Source organism: Athene noctua, chromosome 20 (genome assembly GCF_965140245.1).
Source record: "Athene noctua chromosome 20, bAthNoc1.hap1.1, whole genome shotgun sequence".
Lineage (NCBI taxonomy): Eukaryota > Metazoa > Chordata > Aves > Strigiformes > Strigidae > Athene > Athene noctua.
This window is the reverse complement of record NC_134056.1, coordinates 2,813,593-2,827,403: the sequence shown is the minus strand read 5'-3', so window position 1 is coordinate 2,827,403 and position 13,811 is coordinate 2,813,593.

Here is a 13,811-nt window from a genome sequence, read left to right as displayed (position 1 = left end):
AATGCCCTTGGCCAAGGGTCTCCCAGGGCCTCGCTCCTGCAGCCCGGAGGGCTCCTGCCGTGGGAGGAGCGGCAGGACCTCACCCGCTTGTCTTCTCCAGGGCTGAAGATTCAAGTTCCCACTGGGAGCAAACCACTTACACCAGTGATCTGCCCCCAGGGACAGGACCGGCATGACAGGGCCTGGAAAACAGATCCTGTGAGGAGCGATTGAGGGAGCTGGGGGTGTTGAGTGTGAGGAGGAGGAGGCTGGGGGGAGACCTCATCCTTCTCTGCAGCTCCTGACAGGACATTGCAGAGAGGCTGGGGCTGGGCTCTGCTCACAGAGGATCAGGGACAGAACAAGAGGGAACGGCTGGAAACTGCAACAGGAGAGGGTCAGGCTGGGCAGGAGGAAAAAATTTTTCACAGAAACAGTGGTCAGAGAGTGGAATAGGCTGCCCGGGGGGGGGGGGGGGGAGTCCCCATCCCTGGGTGTGTTTAAGGGTTGTTTAGATGAGCTGTTGGGGGATGTGGTGTAGGGGAGAACTTTGTAGAGTCGGGCTGAGGGTTGGACTCGATGATCCCACAAGCCTTTTCCAACCTAAATGACTCTACGATACCCCAGGCAAGCTCTGCCTTCGCCCTGGGGCCAGGAGCACCCGCAGTGCTCTCCCCAGCCATGAACAGCCTCGGAAGGAGGGGCAGATCCGAAACACACTCAGCCTGCTGAGCCAAGGCCACTAACCCTGCCGGGAAATTCCTGACCCAGCAATCTCCAGGACTATTTATGGATTACAACATTAAACTATATCTTCCTTGGAGGAGCTATACGCTGAGGAGCAGGTTTCCCGGAGCACCTGGCCCTGCCCCAGCAAGGACGTGACCCTTTTTTTCTTTATCATGGTGTTGGGTTTGCAAGGTGGCCTGGGAGCATGTGCGAGTTCATTTAAAAGCCAGATCATTCCCAATTCTCAAGAAAACAAGCAAGCAGGACTCACATCAGTCCCACTGTGGATTCCGGAGGCTGTGCACTCCAGGCTCCCCTGGGAAATCACCCAGCCTTTAATGACAGGGTGCTGCTGCACACGGGGATAACACCAGGCTCATGATTCATGCCTACCAACCGCGAAAATATCTTAAACCTAAACAGATTATTAAACTAAAAAGAGAGCAATTCACTTGTCACAGCCTCCGGCCCCGTTACTGGAGCCAATAGCCAACCCTCTACCATCACCTGCTTAAGAAGGGGGTTATATCATTCTTAGCACCACTACAGCAAGTCTCCACACCTCAGCCACTCCTCTACTCACAGCCCTTGGGTATCGCTCACCCCAGCGCAGCTACACTCACCGCCCAGACTTACCCCTCAGCTCTCCCACGGGTCCCCGCTCCAGCAGCTGGCATTGTGAGGAAGGCCAGAAAGCCACATGGATCTTGGCGAGTTATAATTCTCCCACAACGACTCTTCTTAGTCCCCACAAATCCCAACGCTCCATCTCAGGCTCGCTCCTGCCAGCACACCCTTCTGCAGGCAGCAGCAGCCCTCCCACCTCAGCCCAGGGGACAGAAAAGCTCACTTCTAGCTTAAGCAAGGCTTAAAAGTCCTTTGCTCTCTTGCTCTTGCCCAATCTGTTTTATTTCCTGGGGTTTCCCCTCCCACATGGAGCTTACCTGGGACCAATGTCACCCCCTCCAGCTTGGGAACCAGCCAAAACTCTCATCTTGGTAGCTGACCGGGTGCAAGCAGGACAACACTATCTGTTCCCAGCTCTCATCAGGATGAGTAAGGAGATGTTCCCGAGGCAGAGCTCGCTACTCTCCAGAAGCATTATTCACAGGAGTGTTCCTGGTATCCCACAGCACACGATCCTGGCGGTGTCTCACTCCCCCTCACCCCAAGCTGTTATACCCTCTCTACCAAATTTGCCAGTGCCCAGTATTTTTCAGGCTCACGTCAGAAAAAAAAAAAAAAAAGACTGCAAGATCAGGAAAGTGCTAATTCTTGCTAATGATCTGCTGGGAAAATTCTCCCTTCTGCACAGCTCCAGACTGCTATAAGCAGCTCGGGATGAAGCATGGAGAAGAAACTTCTCTGCGCTCCAGACCCCTGCAGAACACTCCCTTCTATTGAAAGTAGAAAATAATAGAGACGTGGGAGGAGGAAGAGTCTTTTCACACTGTTCAATGATACAAAGACTTACAGAAATAAACCCCAAGAGGCAGGCTTGTCAACCCACTTGCTAGACCAGGATATGATGGGACAAAGAGGGGGATGTCTCCTGTTGTCTCCTGGATTAGAAGACAAGGGACAGACAGAAGGGGATCACTGAAGCAACACTTTTGGTGGGGTCCCACAAGGCTCTGCTAGTCCAAGGATTCAGAAGCGATGGTGATGACTGCAAATTACCCAGTACGGTCTAAAACCTGACTGTAAACTGTTGCAGGAGGGATCTTGCAGCACTGACTGACCCGAGAATAAAATGTCAGACAAAAATTAGCATCAATAAATGCCAACTAATCAAAAAAAAAGGGGGGAAGTCACCTTCCTGGACAGGCACTAGAAGGGCTGCAAATTAGCACTGAGAAAAGAGGCAAAGTCATGGTAGATAATACCACAAAGACAACAGCTGACTGTCAGTGGTGGTCAAGATGCAAAGTGTTAGGAGAGGCTGTTACAGCACAGCTAAACCCAGCACAGAGCCACCCGCACTCCTGGTTCCCCTCCTCAGAGATGATATGGCACGGAGAAGGGCAACAGAGATAAGGACAGGGACATTTTGCTCAAGGAGAGACTAAATAGATCAGGAGGAGCTTTTAGCCTGGGAAGAGACACGATGAAAGGCAGGTGAAATGAGAGCAGACGACCAGGGAGCAGGCACATCACAAGAGCTGTAGGAACCCAGGGAAATCACAGGGCAGCAGGCTCAGAGCAGCAGGTTTTCTCACAGAGTAGCTGTGCCGGAGAAGTCGCATCCTCTTGCCGAGGCAGAAAACACCAGTGGGTTTAAGAGGGACCAGGCAAATCCCAGGGGAGGCATCCAGCCACGTCTTCCAAGCACAACCTCTGGGTACAACCTGCACAACCTCCAGGTCGGGATCCCGACCCGGCACGCCGGGCAGGTTTGCTGTGTTCCTGCCCTCTGTCCCTGTCACCGGCCACTGCCAAAGGACACGAGGCCAGAGGCACCTGTGCTCAGACCTCGGATGGCTCTTTGTCTGTTTTTATTCATAAGACGGATGAATGAGATGTTCCACACTCCAGCACAGTTTGGCATGGATGCAAGAGAAATGCTCAGGGGCTCCAAAACAAATCGCGTGCAGCACTTGGGAACCAGGCGTGGAGGTCAGGAGGAGGTCGCTGATGGGGAATTGGGAGGGAGGATTCAAATAGATGCTGTAAATATTTTTGCAGAGCAGAAAGAGCCTTGAGCACAGGCAACAACCTACTTCACTTTTTTCCGGCAAAGGTGACAGCCATGCCAGAACCCAACGGCAGTACCTAAGGACATTCAGCATGTCAGGGGGGCCTCCGTTAAGCCCAATAGTAGGGGGGGTCCCAAAACCTCTCCCCACCACCCCAGGTGTGCTGGCGGGTACTGTCCTGCAGCAGTTTTTTGCAGCACAACCTGCTGACAGCCCCGTCGAGCCCCAGATTTCAGACTCCTGCCAGAGCCACATGCTTCCCTTTCCTAATCAGCTGAGAAAAATTCCTTCTTATCTCCGCTACATAAATACTCTGAAAATACAGTGTGTTTGGTCCTGTAGTTTTATGGCTCCCTATTGCAATTTCTCCTTGAACAGCGAGGCCAGGATCCCCCCAGGCAGTCAGAGCAACAGTTGTTGCAATCCACAAGGCTGACTTTTTGGAAGATGATAAATGTCTAAGCTAGTAATCTTGCCTGGAGGAACTGGTTATTAATTAGCTACAGCGTCTGGTTCAGTGCAAGCTCTGTCGAAGGAGCATCTTCCCATTCATTTCCAGAAAATGGAAAACTTAAGAGACAACAGGATCTCAGCTGCAGGGACCATCCTCATGCTAAACTGGGACCAGTTGATGCATCAAGTGTAGCAGGAGAAGCCATGGGAGAGTCAACCCAAGTCTGGATGAGAGTGTTCACACTGACCAAGAATCCAGTTTAATCAATGCTTTTTTCTTTTTATTTCTTTTTTTTTTTTTAATCATCCATACCCTTCATGGATTCAGATCACCTTTCCCAAGCTCCCTCCTAGAGACACAGCCCTGGGAACTCACCGGTCTCCCCGGGTTCAGCAAGGACAGCAGGCAAACACTTGGCTCTGGACTCAAACAGAGTCCAAACTCAAACTTTGACCAGAGCAGCAGAAGGCACCTATAGGTATTTTCTACCCCGTTGCCACTGCTCCAAATCTTGCTGTGATTTCTAAGGCGAGAAAGTACAACCTGTCCTGGCTGCCCAGTTGGGGGGGACTGAGGACAGACCCCACCACGGCACAGCCCCTGCCAAGCCAAGCCCTCTCTAGCTGGCACTGGGGAAGCAGGTCGGAGCTGCCGTGCCAGCGGTGCTCACAGCTCTCTCTGGTTGCTGCTCTCCAGCCCCCAACCTTGGCTTCTCAAGGACTTGCACTGCATCTCCAGCTGGGACCCACCTTCCCTCCACGTCCTGCTCCCAAATCCATGACAAGGCACCCGAACCCACCCCGCTTGGCACAGGACGCCTACTGCTTACTCCAAGCATCAACAGCAGCACTGAAGCTAAGCAGAGCGGTGCAGTCTAGCAGACAGACAGATCTCCTGTACAAGACATGAAAAGCAGCCATCAAAAAAGCCACATACGTCTGAGATGTGATCTTCCTAAAGAGCTTCTCTAGGTATCATCGCGCACGCCACCGCCGCCTTCCACTTTTTTCTTCTTAAATAAGCCACGCTAGCGGGATGTAGCGGATGGGAAAACCAAGTCTCCTCTCTCACATCCCTGCTTCTCCCGCAGCCGCCCTCACTTGCGCAGGATGTTTTTGCAAGAGTCCTTCCACATGGCCACTCATCCATCACTTCTCCTTCCCCGAGTGCCCTTACATGGGCAAGGCAGAGGAAGCAGAGCAGCTGGCCGGAGGAAGTCCTGGATTCCCCTAAATGACCGACTAGCTCCTTGTACAAACATTTACCCAGATTTCCCACGAGGTAGAAAAGTAAAATTTAGGCTGTTTGTACCCTCTGAGTGCCAGAAACGTGTATTTGCTCTCCAAACATACTTTCAAGTGCTTTTACAGTTAACCTCTTGCTTTCCAACTGGAAGGTCCTGCCAGGACCATTGTCTCCATACAAAGAGGGTCAGGAGAAAGCACACAGACATTTACACACGTGCCTGAATCCTCGGGCAACTGAGAAGCTGGAATTTCTCTCTAATAGCTCTTAAGCCATCTCTAGATTTGCTAAGCAAGGGGATAACTGAGGTTTCCATTTATTTTAACGGGGCTGGCCCGGCTGAAGTCCCCTTGAGCATTTTGCAGAAGGGACATTGAACGTGTCACACATCTCTGCTGCTCAGATATATTCTGGCTCTCGCACCCCTCTGGTGACAGGTCTGCTCGTCTGCCATCACACCGACAGCTACGAGCGGACGCCTGGAGGCACAGAGCGGGGACAAGGCGAGGAGCCTGCGGAGCACGCCCGAGCTCTGCTCCCCCCGGGGACTGCCCACCCGTCCGACACCAACCCCGGTCAGACACGGGCAGGGTGCTGCCCTCAACCCAACAGAGGTAGAGCCCGCGGGAGGTGAGGAGGAAACTGTTGTACCAGGCAGAGGCTGAGTGGCAGCAGGTGGTTACACATGGATGATCCCCCCCTGAAAGGGGATGTGCGCCCCCAGTCCGAGCTGCAGGGGAGAAAACCAAACAGCAGATTAGCCAGCGGGCCCCAGGGATCAGCTAATGGGGGAGATGGTGCTTACTGCTCTGCCTGCTCCTCAACATTTCTTTTTAGCCTGATTACAACAATCATTTTCTGCTTCAGCTGAACAGCACTGGAAAAGTACATTAGAGATCCAGGCTGCTCCGAGCTGGAGAAACAGGCAGCTCCAGGCAAAGGTGCCGAGTCCTGAGGGCTCCAACCAGCTGGTTCGGTGTCTCTGGAAGGGCAGCAAAGGGGCTGAACGCAGAGGCAGGCGAGAGAAGCCACGGAGAGCAACGGCGCTTCAACCTCTCCGGAGCCAGAGGGGGTTAGAAACACACTGAGCTGTATAATTAGAAAACAAAGCTCTTCTATTCAGACTGAAAGAGGCAAAGGGGAAGACCTTAGGACAAGGATTTTGTTGTTGCACGTTAGATGAGGATAAATGACCCCGAGCAGTACTGCAGTGTAAGTAATAAGGAGCAATAACTGCTGTCTGAGCTGAGCAACTCATCATTTTCCCGTCACGTTGGAGTCCAAACCCTCTGCAAGCTGCCACCTCCAGCCTGAGCTCCCCCCACACGCAGACGCGTTCGATAACCTGCTCGAGGATGTTCTCATCCGCAAACACACCAAGTACCGCTGCCAAATGAGCAAACTGGGTTGGGTGAAGGCACTGTGGCTCCACGACCACCCCGGCGTGCCCAAGGCAACCGAAGAGGGTTCTCAGGAGTTTGGCAGCCCTGGTGCCCGAGGCACCGCAACGCCTTGGCCGCATGGAACACTCCGACAGAGACAACAGCACGGGGGGGGGGGGGGGGAACGATGAGGAACATCATCCCAAGGACCAATATTCAAGATTTTACCAATTACCCAGTCAGTGGCAATGTACTGAAAGTTAAAGAGTTCACCGAATAGACTGTTCCTTCTTTTTCCATCGGGGGCTTTTCGGAATAAAAGATGGTTTCCCTAAATCACAGCGAGCAGATGTCAACACAGAAAACCCCAGGGCACAAACTCAGCCAAGGGCCTTATCTGCCAAGAACTAATTGATACACACACTTCATTTAAGCTGACGCCGGATGCGTGCGAGAGTCAGAAGAGCCACGCCAGTAAATATAATCAATGATAATATAAAGGAGTTCTCAGGGAAAGCCGGGGGACTTCAGCAACAAGCACCCGATCCCTTGCGAGACGTGGCTGCTGCTGCCTGGGCGCGAGAGGACAGTGGCACTGGGTCCCTGTCCCCCCCTCTGAGCAGCGATTCGCTCCTACACCGCAGCCCCCCTGGATGTGGCAGCTGTGGCATAAAACCAGGCCAGAGCCGGCGCGTGGGCTCTGATGCACCTGTAGAAGCGCAGCCTTTGCCCCAGCGTGTATTTTACTCCTCCAGCTTCGGGGGGGCTTCGGGGTTCAGCCAAGACAGCTCCCCCAAAACACCACCTGACACACACCCCCCCACAAAGCATGGCCTAAGCCCACGCTGGGCACAGCCGAGGGGCAGGGTCCCCCCTTTTCCCGTGAGGGATGTGACTGGGAACAACTCGGGGACCCCCTGGCACCCCCAGAACCCAGGCAGCCCCGAACCGCGCCGCTCCCAAGGCGCAGAGGGGTGGGTGCTGGCAGGGGACCCCCACCAGCCCCGGGAGCATCCTGAAAACTTTCTTCCAGGCTCATCGCGTGGGAAGGGCGGTGGGAACGCGGGGCGAGGGTCCCGCCGGGCCGAGCTCCGCTCCCCCCGCGGGGTCCCGGCAGCGGCGCGGCCCCCCCGAGGCGGGGGGGGTAAAGGAAGGGGCTCCCCGCGGTCCCCCATCCCGCGGCTCCCCACGACGGCGGCACAGGCAGCTCCCGGGCCCCCCCACACCCCCCCAGACCGACCCCCGCCGGCAGCCCCCGGTACCTGTGGGCGCTGCCATCGTCGTAGACGAAGGAGCGGTTGGTGTAGCACTCGGTGCGGCCGGCCGCCCCCCCGGCCGCCCCCCCGGCCGCCCTGCCCTCCGCCGGTCCCGCCGGTTTGTAGATCCCCTGCAAGCTCCGCTCTTCGCCCGAGAAAGGCATCGGCGAAGCGGCGCGGAGAGCCCAGGCGGAGCAGAGCCGCCGCCGTCCCGCTCCCGGTGCCGGTCCCGGCCGCCCATCACGGCGCGCCCCGCAGCAGCCCGCGGGCCGGCCGGGCGCTCCGCATCCCGGGGACGGGGCGGCCGCCGCGGGGGGGCCCGGCGGGGCGCGGGCAGCTCCAGGTGCCGGGGAGCGGCGGGGCGGGAGCGGGTTTAGGGGGGGGGGGGTCCGCGCCTCCTCCCGCTGCCCGTCGAGGGCGGCCGCGGCGCGGGGAAGGGGGGCGGGAGCCGACACCGCGCTGCCCCCCCCCGCCCCGACGCTGCCCCACGGCGCCTCCTGCCGCCCGCCCCGGCGCCTGTCGCCGCCCCGCCCGGGGGGCTCGGCTGGATTTTTCTTCTTTTTTTCCCCTTTTCCTTTTTTTTTTTTCCTCCCTTCTTTCCTATCTTTTTCCCCCATTTTTCCTTTTGCCTTTTTATTTTTCTTTTTTCCCCTTTTCCCACCTGTTTTCTTTTTCTCCTTTTCATTTTTCCTTTTTTCCCCCTTTCCCCCCTCTTTTTACTTTTTCCTTTTTGCCCCTTTTTTCCCTTTTTGATCTTTTTCCTTTTTTTTTCCCCTTTTTTTTTTTTCTTTCTCCTCTTTTTTCCCTTTTTCTTTTTTCGGTTTTTTCTCCTTTTTTATTTTTCCCTTTTTTTCTGATTTTTTCCCTTTTTTTTCTGATTTTTTCGCTTTTTTTCTGATTTTTCCCCTTTTTTCTGTTTTTTTCCCCTTTTTCCCCTTTTGTTTTTCCTTTTTTTCTGTCTTTTTTTCCCTTTTTGTCTTTTTTCCCCTTTTGTTTTCCCTTTTTTTTGTCTTTTTTCCCCTTTTTGTCTTTTTTCCCTTTTTTATATTTTTTCCATTCTTTTTTCCCTTTCTCCTTTTTTCCCTTTTTTTCTCCCCCTTTTTTCGTTTTTTTTTCCTTTTTTAAGATTTTATTTCCTATTAGCCATACAAATATTTGTGTTGAGCACCGCTGCGCCTCAGGGTCGTGCCGAAAGCAAACAGGCCAGCCAAGCCCCGGCCTGCTGGGGAATTCCTGTGCCGTGCTGTGCGCCCGGGCTGGGCAGCCTTGATCTTCCAGGGGGGCCCTGCTGCAATAACACTGCCCCACCCCAGGGCCAGCAGGGGCAGCCTGAAAACGAGCCAGCCGCCTCCAGGAAAGGGTTAACAGGATGGAGCCCAAGGTACCCTCTCTCCCCTCGAAGTCCAGCACCCGTGGACGTGCCCTCCATAATGATGTGGCCAAGCCCAAAGCACCCCAGAGCTGAGCCGCTGCGGACAGAGCAGCCCCCTCGCAGGCTCCTCGTCCGAGCCCACGACCCACGCTGGCCCAGGGCCACGGCGGGGGCCAAGCTGGCCCCGTGACAGGGGTGGCTGTGCAGCCCACAGGGCAGCAGAGCCCCGGGGGTGCAGTTCTGCCCCAGTTTTGGCACGCTCACTCTCCTTGTTTGCTTCTTTTTTTTTATTTCTGTTCCGGAGAGCGGGCTGTTGCACGGGGAGTTCACTGCGGAGCAGAGCCGGGGGATGCTGGGGCCCCACGGGGGAGCAGATACCCCCGGGAAATGCTCCCACAGAAACACAGAGGCCAGACAGCCCCCGAGCAAAGCTCCTCTGCCACCCCAGTCACCCAAAACATCAAAGCTGCTTCAGGCAGAGCCCAGGGGAGGGTGACACCACCCAGGCCAGGCGCTCGCTGCTTCCAGAGCAGTGATTTCTCTCTCTGACAGCTCCAGGCCACCCCCCACCCCCCCTAGGGCTGCCCCCCACCCTCACACCCCCCAGCCGCAGCTCCCGGGAGCCCCGGCCCTGGCGTGATGCATCGGCACATGGTCCCCGCTTCGCCGCAGCCTCCAGCTCCAGGGGAAAGGGCCCACTCAGATGCGCTGGGCTTCCCGCTCCGCGCTAGGACCGGGGGCTTCGTTTCTGCCGCAGCATCTCTTCCTCCTCCTCTCTCTCCATATGGACTCTCCTACACTAGGAGTCATTTGAGAGAAAAGCAATTAATACTCCCCGTGCGATCCATCCGTGTGACGCTTCCCGACCCGTCGTGGTTTTATGGAGGAAAGTTATTCTTCATTCACTAATTGCTTCACATTATCGGGTGCAAAATGTTAACGTGCAGCTCTGCGAGGAGAGGGGTGGGTGGCACAGCGGCGTATTGACATGCTAGGTGATAACACAGGCGTGGAGGAGGAATTATTTAAAACGGTTTTGGGGGGGTGGGGACAGTGGGGGAAAAAAAAAAAGAAATGAAAAATGAAAGAGAAAGAGCCAGAAGAAAAGAACATCCCCACCCAAATGCTGCAGCTCCAGCGGTGAGGTGGGCCTGGTCCCACCTGGGGAGGGACTGGCCGTGGAGCTGTGTCTGGAAGGGCACCAGCACCTCCCCAGGCACGCTGCGGATCGGGGGGGGGTGCTGAGGCAGAGGGCTGGCCCCTGGGCACGGGGACAAGCTGTCGCAGTGATGGCGCTGGGTGGGATCCTACCTGAGAAAGGAGAGCCCTTGTCCCGGGGGTTGCTCCCAGGTCCCGCACGGTTCCGCTGCTCTGCAGAACTCGCCACCTTTGCTGCTTCTCCCGCTGAACAGATACAACATGATCCTCCGTAACAAACCGCTTTACAACCTGTAGCTAACAGGATAGAAAGCAAAATACTTCCCTTCCTTCCCCACCGGTTATTTTTTTTCTTGCCCCACTCTTATTTAGCTCCAGAAAGTATTTCAGGGCGTAGTGCGTGTTGTAAAACAGAGAACAAGGAAGGGATGGGGGTTTATTTACACTGACGTGGGAGCAGTGTCAGCCCCGGGGCTGAGCTTCCCTGTTCTTCCTCTGCCCTTCGGCAGAGCAGCGTCTGATTTTGACCTAAACTCGAGGTAGGAGCCCAGAGGGTTGGATGTATTTGGGACCTGGGTGACTTTGGGAATGGTGGACATTCAGGCCAGCGTCCGCGTTGGATTTTGACTCTCTCACAGTGCCAGGCAAGCCAGTTTCACTCTCCCTGTCAGAGGGAACTGGCTGTGCCAGAGCCTGTGGGGGCTGATCTGATCCTCCTGTCCCTGGTCCAGCACGCGGAGGCAGTGGCATCGTGTCCCTGGGCAGCCCCAGGGACATCCAGGGACACATCTGGGGCTGCTGAGATCACCACATCTCCCTGCCTTGGCACTTCTTTCCTGTGGCTTCCCCACACATCACCTGGCTCGTTAGTCAGCTACATCCCTCCTCCTGACGAGGATTCGTCTGACTGCAGTTTCCAGCTGTGGCAAAGCCTGCCTCTTCCCACTAGATCAAGAGTCTGCTTTCATCCTGCATTTTCTCCCCATGAAATCATATTGCAACACAAAACACCTCTTCCTCCTCTTCACAAAAAGCAGAGTGCTCTCTCTCCTCCCCAAGGCATTTTCTCCAGCCTTTGGGTAATTTGAGGGTCTCTCTTCACACTCTCCACCAGCTCACCTGAGCACCCACCAGAGATGCTGCCCTTCCCCTCTACTCTTCCAAGATCACTCCTGGTAAAATTCACTTCCCTTTGGAAACTCTTGTAGGTCTTTTGGGTCACAGCCAGCACTGTCTTTTTCTTCCCAGCTGCCGTAATTTCGCATCATCTTTAGTCATTGCAGGTGCTGGGCCTCTCAGCCCCAGAGATGCCCCAGGGGCCGGGCAGGGTGCTGTGGGTACCTGCCTCGGGGCTGTCACACCCATCCTGCGCTCCCAAAGCCAAGGGAGGAGGCAGGGGGGAGGCCGGACAGCACTTTTGGCAAAGGCCCTGTTCAGCATCGCAGGGGCATGGGTCTGGCTGAGCCGGTCCTCCCTGCCTTCAGCTGCAGCACTCCCCAAAATGCCATTGATGCTACAAGCCTTCATTTCTCAACAGCTGTCTTATTAACAAAAAGTAAAATTAATCAGGATTTCATGTACCTACTGCAACACTCTGTTTCCTCCTCCTCCTCTCAACTCTCTCACCCCCATGGCTCTGCTGGGGACCCCCTTCAGCACCCCAGCACTCCCCCCCACACCCCGGAGCAAGAGATCACGTCCCGGGGGGCTGCCTGCCCCCGGGCAGGGTGTGCAGTGTGCCAGGGAACGGGCACAGCCAGGGATGCCGAGGGCCATTTGCACGGCCGTGTGCTGTGTGTGCGCACACACATGATGCCCACAGCAGAGCCAGGATTGAGGAGAAGCTCAGGGGGCTCACACAGGGCTTTGGGGAAAGGCAAACCCCAAATCTGTGACACCCCCCCCCGAGGGCGAGCGCAGGGGAAGGCAGGGCCACCCCCGGCAGATCGTGGCCCCATCTGCCCCGAGGAGGGGCCTGACGGGGCGGTGGAGACTCAACTCTACTGTATCTGTGTCTGGGAGAGCAATAAATAAATCAGTGGGAGGCAACAGTGGGATGAGTCAGAGGCAAGAGGGAGAGAAAGTCATCTTCTGAGGAACACGTTACCCGAGTCCAGCACGCTGCGGTGCTCCAGAGCCCTGAGGATCCGTGTCGGCGGGTGTCCTCGTCCTGCTGAGCTCCCCGATAACGCCGTGCCAGGCGGGTGATGGGGGACAGCCCCACTGGTGGGAGCCTTGGCCACGGCTGAGGGGGCTGCAGCCTCCTCCCCACCCCTGGGGCACCCCCAGGTCCGTGCAGCTGGAGCACAGCTGGATCCATCCAGCACCGTGGGACCCAGAGAGGGTGGGCTGGGGCGTTGCATGAGCCCCAGGGCCTGCACTCAGCTCCTGTTTCCCTCCACAACTCTTTGGGTACATCACACACACACACAGAGGCACCACATCAACCCCAGGGCAAGGAGCTCCCCAGAAGAAACGCCCCAGCTTGCTGCCCAGCATCGCTGCAGCTACAGAGAGGCCGTGGAGTCAAGCACAGCAACACCCAATCTGCTCCCAGTTGCAAATATTGTCAAAGCACGAACTGCATTTACTCAAAGCGGAGCTCAATTCAAGGCTCAAACGCTTCAATTGCTGTGTGTGTCCAATGAATTTCATGTGAAATCTAGATTTTCCAGGCACAAATACAGCCTGCGTTTAACTACAGGGAATGAAAGGGCAAGGCGAAGTAACCTGCACAGCCCACTGAAAATTAACAACAAGGGGAAAACTTCTAGTCCGCTGCAAAATAGGCAGCTTCTCTGTCAAGTTGACATCTTGGCAGGGAGATCACCTCTCAGGAACCAGCTCAGCGCAGGGGCTGGAGCCCTGTGACCTCACAACTCAACATTTTTCACATGCTCATGCTCTCTCCGTTCAGCTTATGTTGAGCTCGGTATTCCTGAGGCTGAACGCAGCACTTGCAGGATGCACGGAGGGTTTAAGCTGTCTTTATCAAAGAATACAGTGGTAGTTAGTTGTCAAACCTGTCATTAAACTCAAGAAGTCATAATCAAACATACCCATAGAAAAAGACAGAGCTCTGTAACTCCCAGACTGATGAATGCAAAGAAAAAACGAATGCTAGGAACTTGGCTGTGAAAACATGTTTTTAACCTAGTCACCTGAGCCATTGAATGGGAAGGAGAGACATCCTCATTCGTGTACCAAGAGCAGCTGAGGTATTTGTCTGGTGTGTCACACCCTGGTTTGTCAGCTTGTTTTCGAGTTTGCTACTTTTCAAGTCCTCTACTTGAGTTTCACACCCAAAGGGATGTTAAATATCAAAAAACATCAAAAAAACCAAATGAAGCGTACACTGCGTAACTCCTAGAGACCCTTCTCTGCCATCATCTCCCAAGCCTCATGGAGAGCTTAAGGTGAAGAACTGCCTGCAAGAGCTGAATCATATCTTTAAGCAAAAACATTGCTATTAGGTGACTAAGACCAAAACGATTGTCTCCCTTTATTTATTGCAACCGATGCTGTTATTAAAAACCAGAC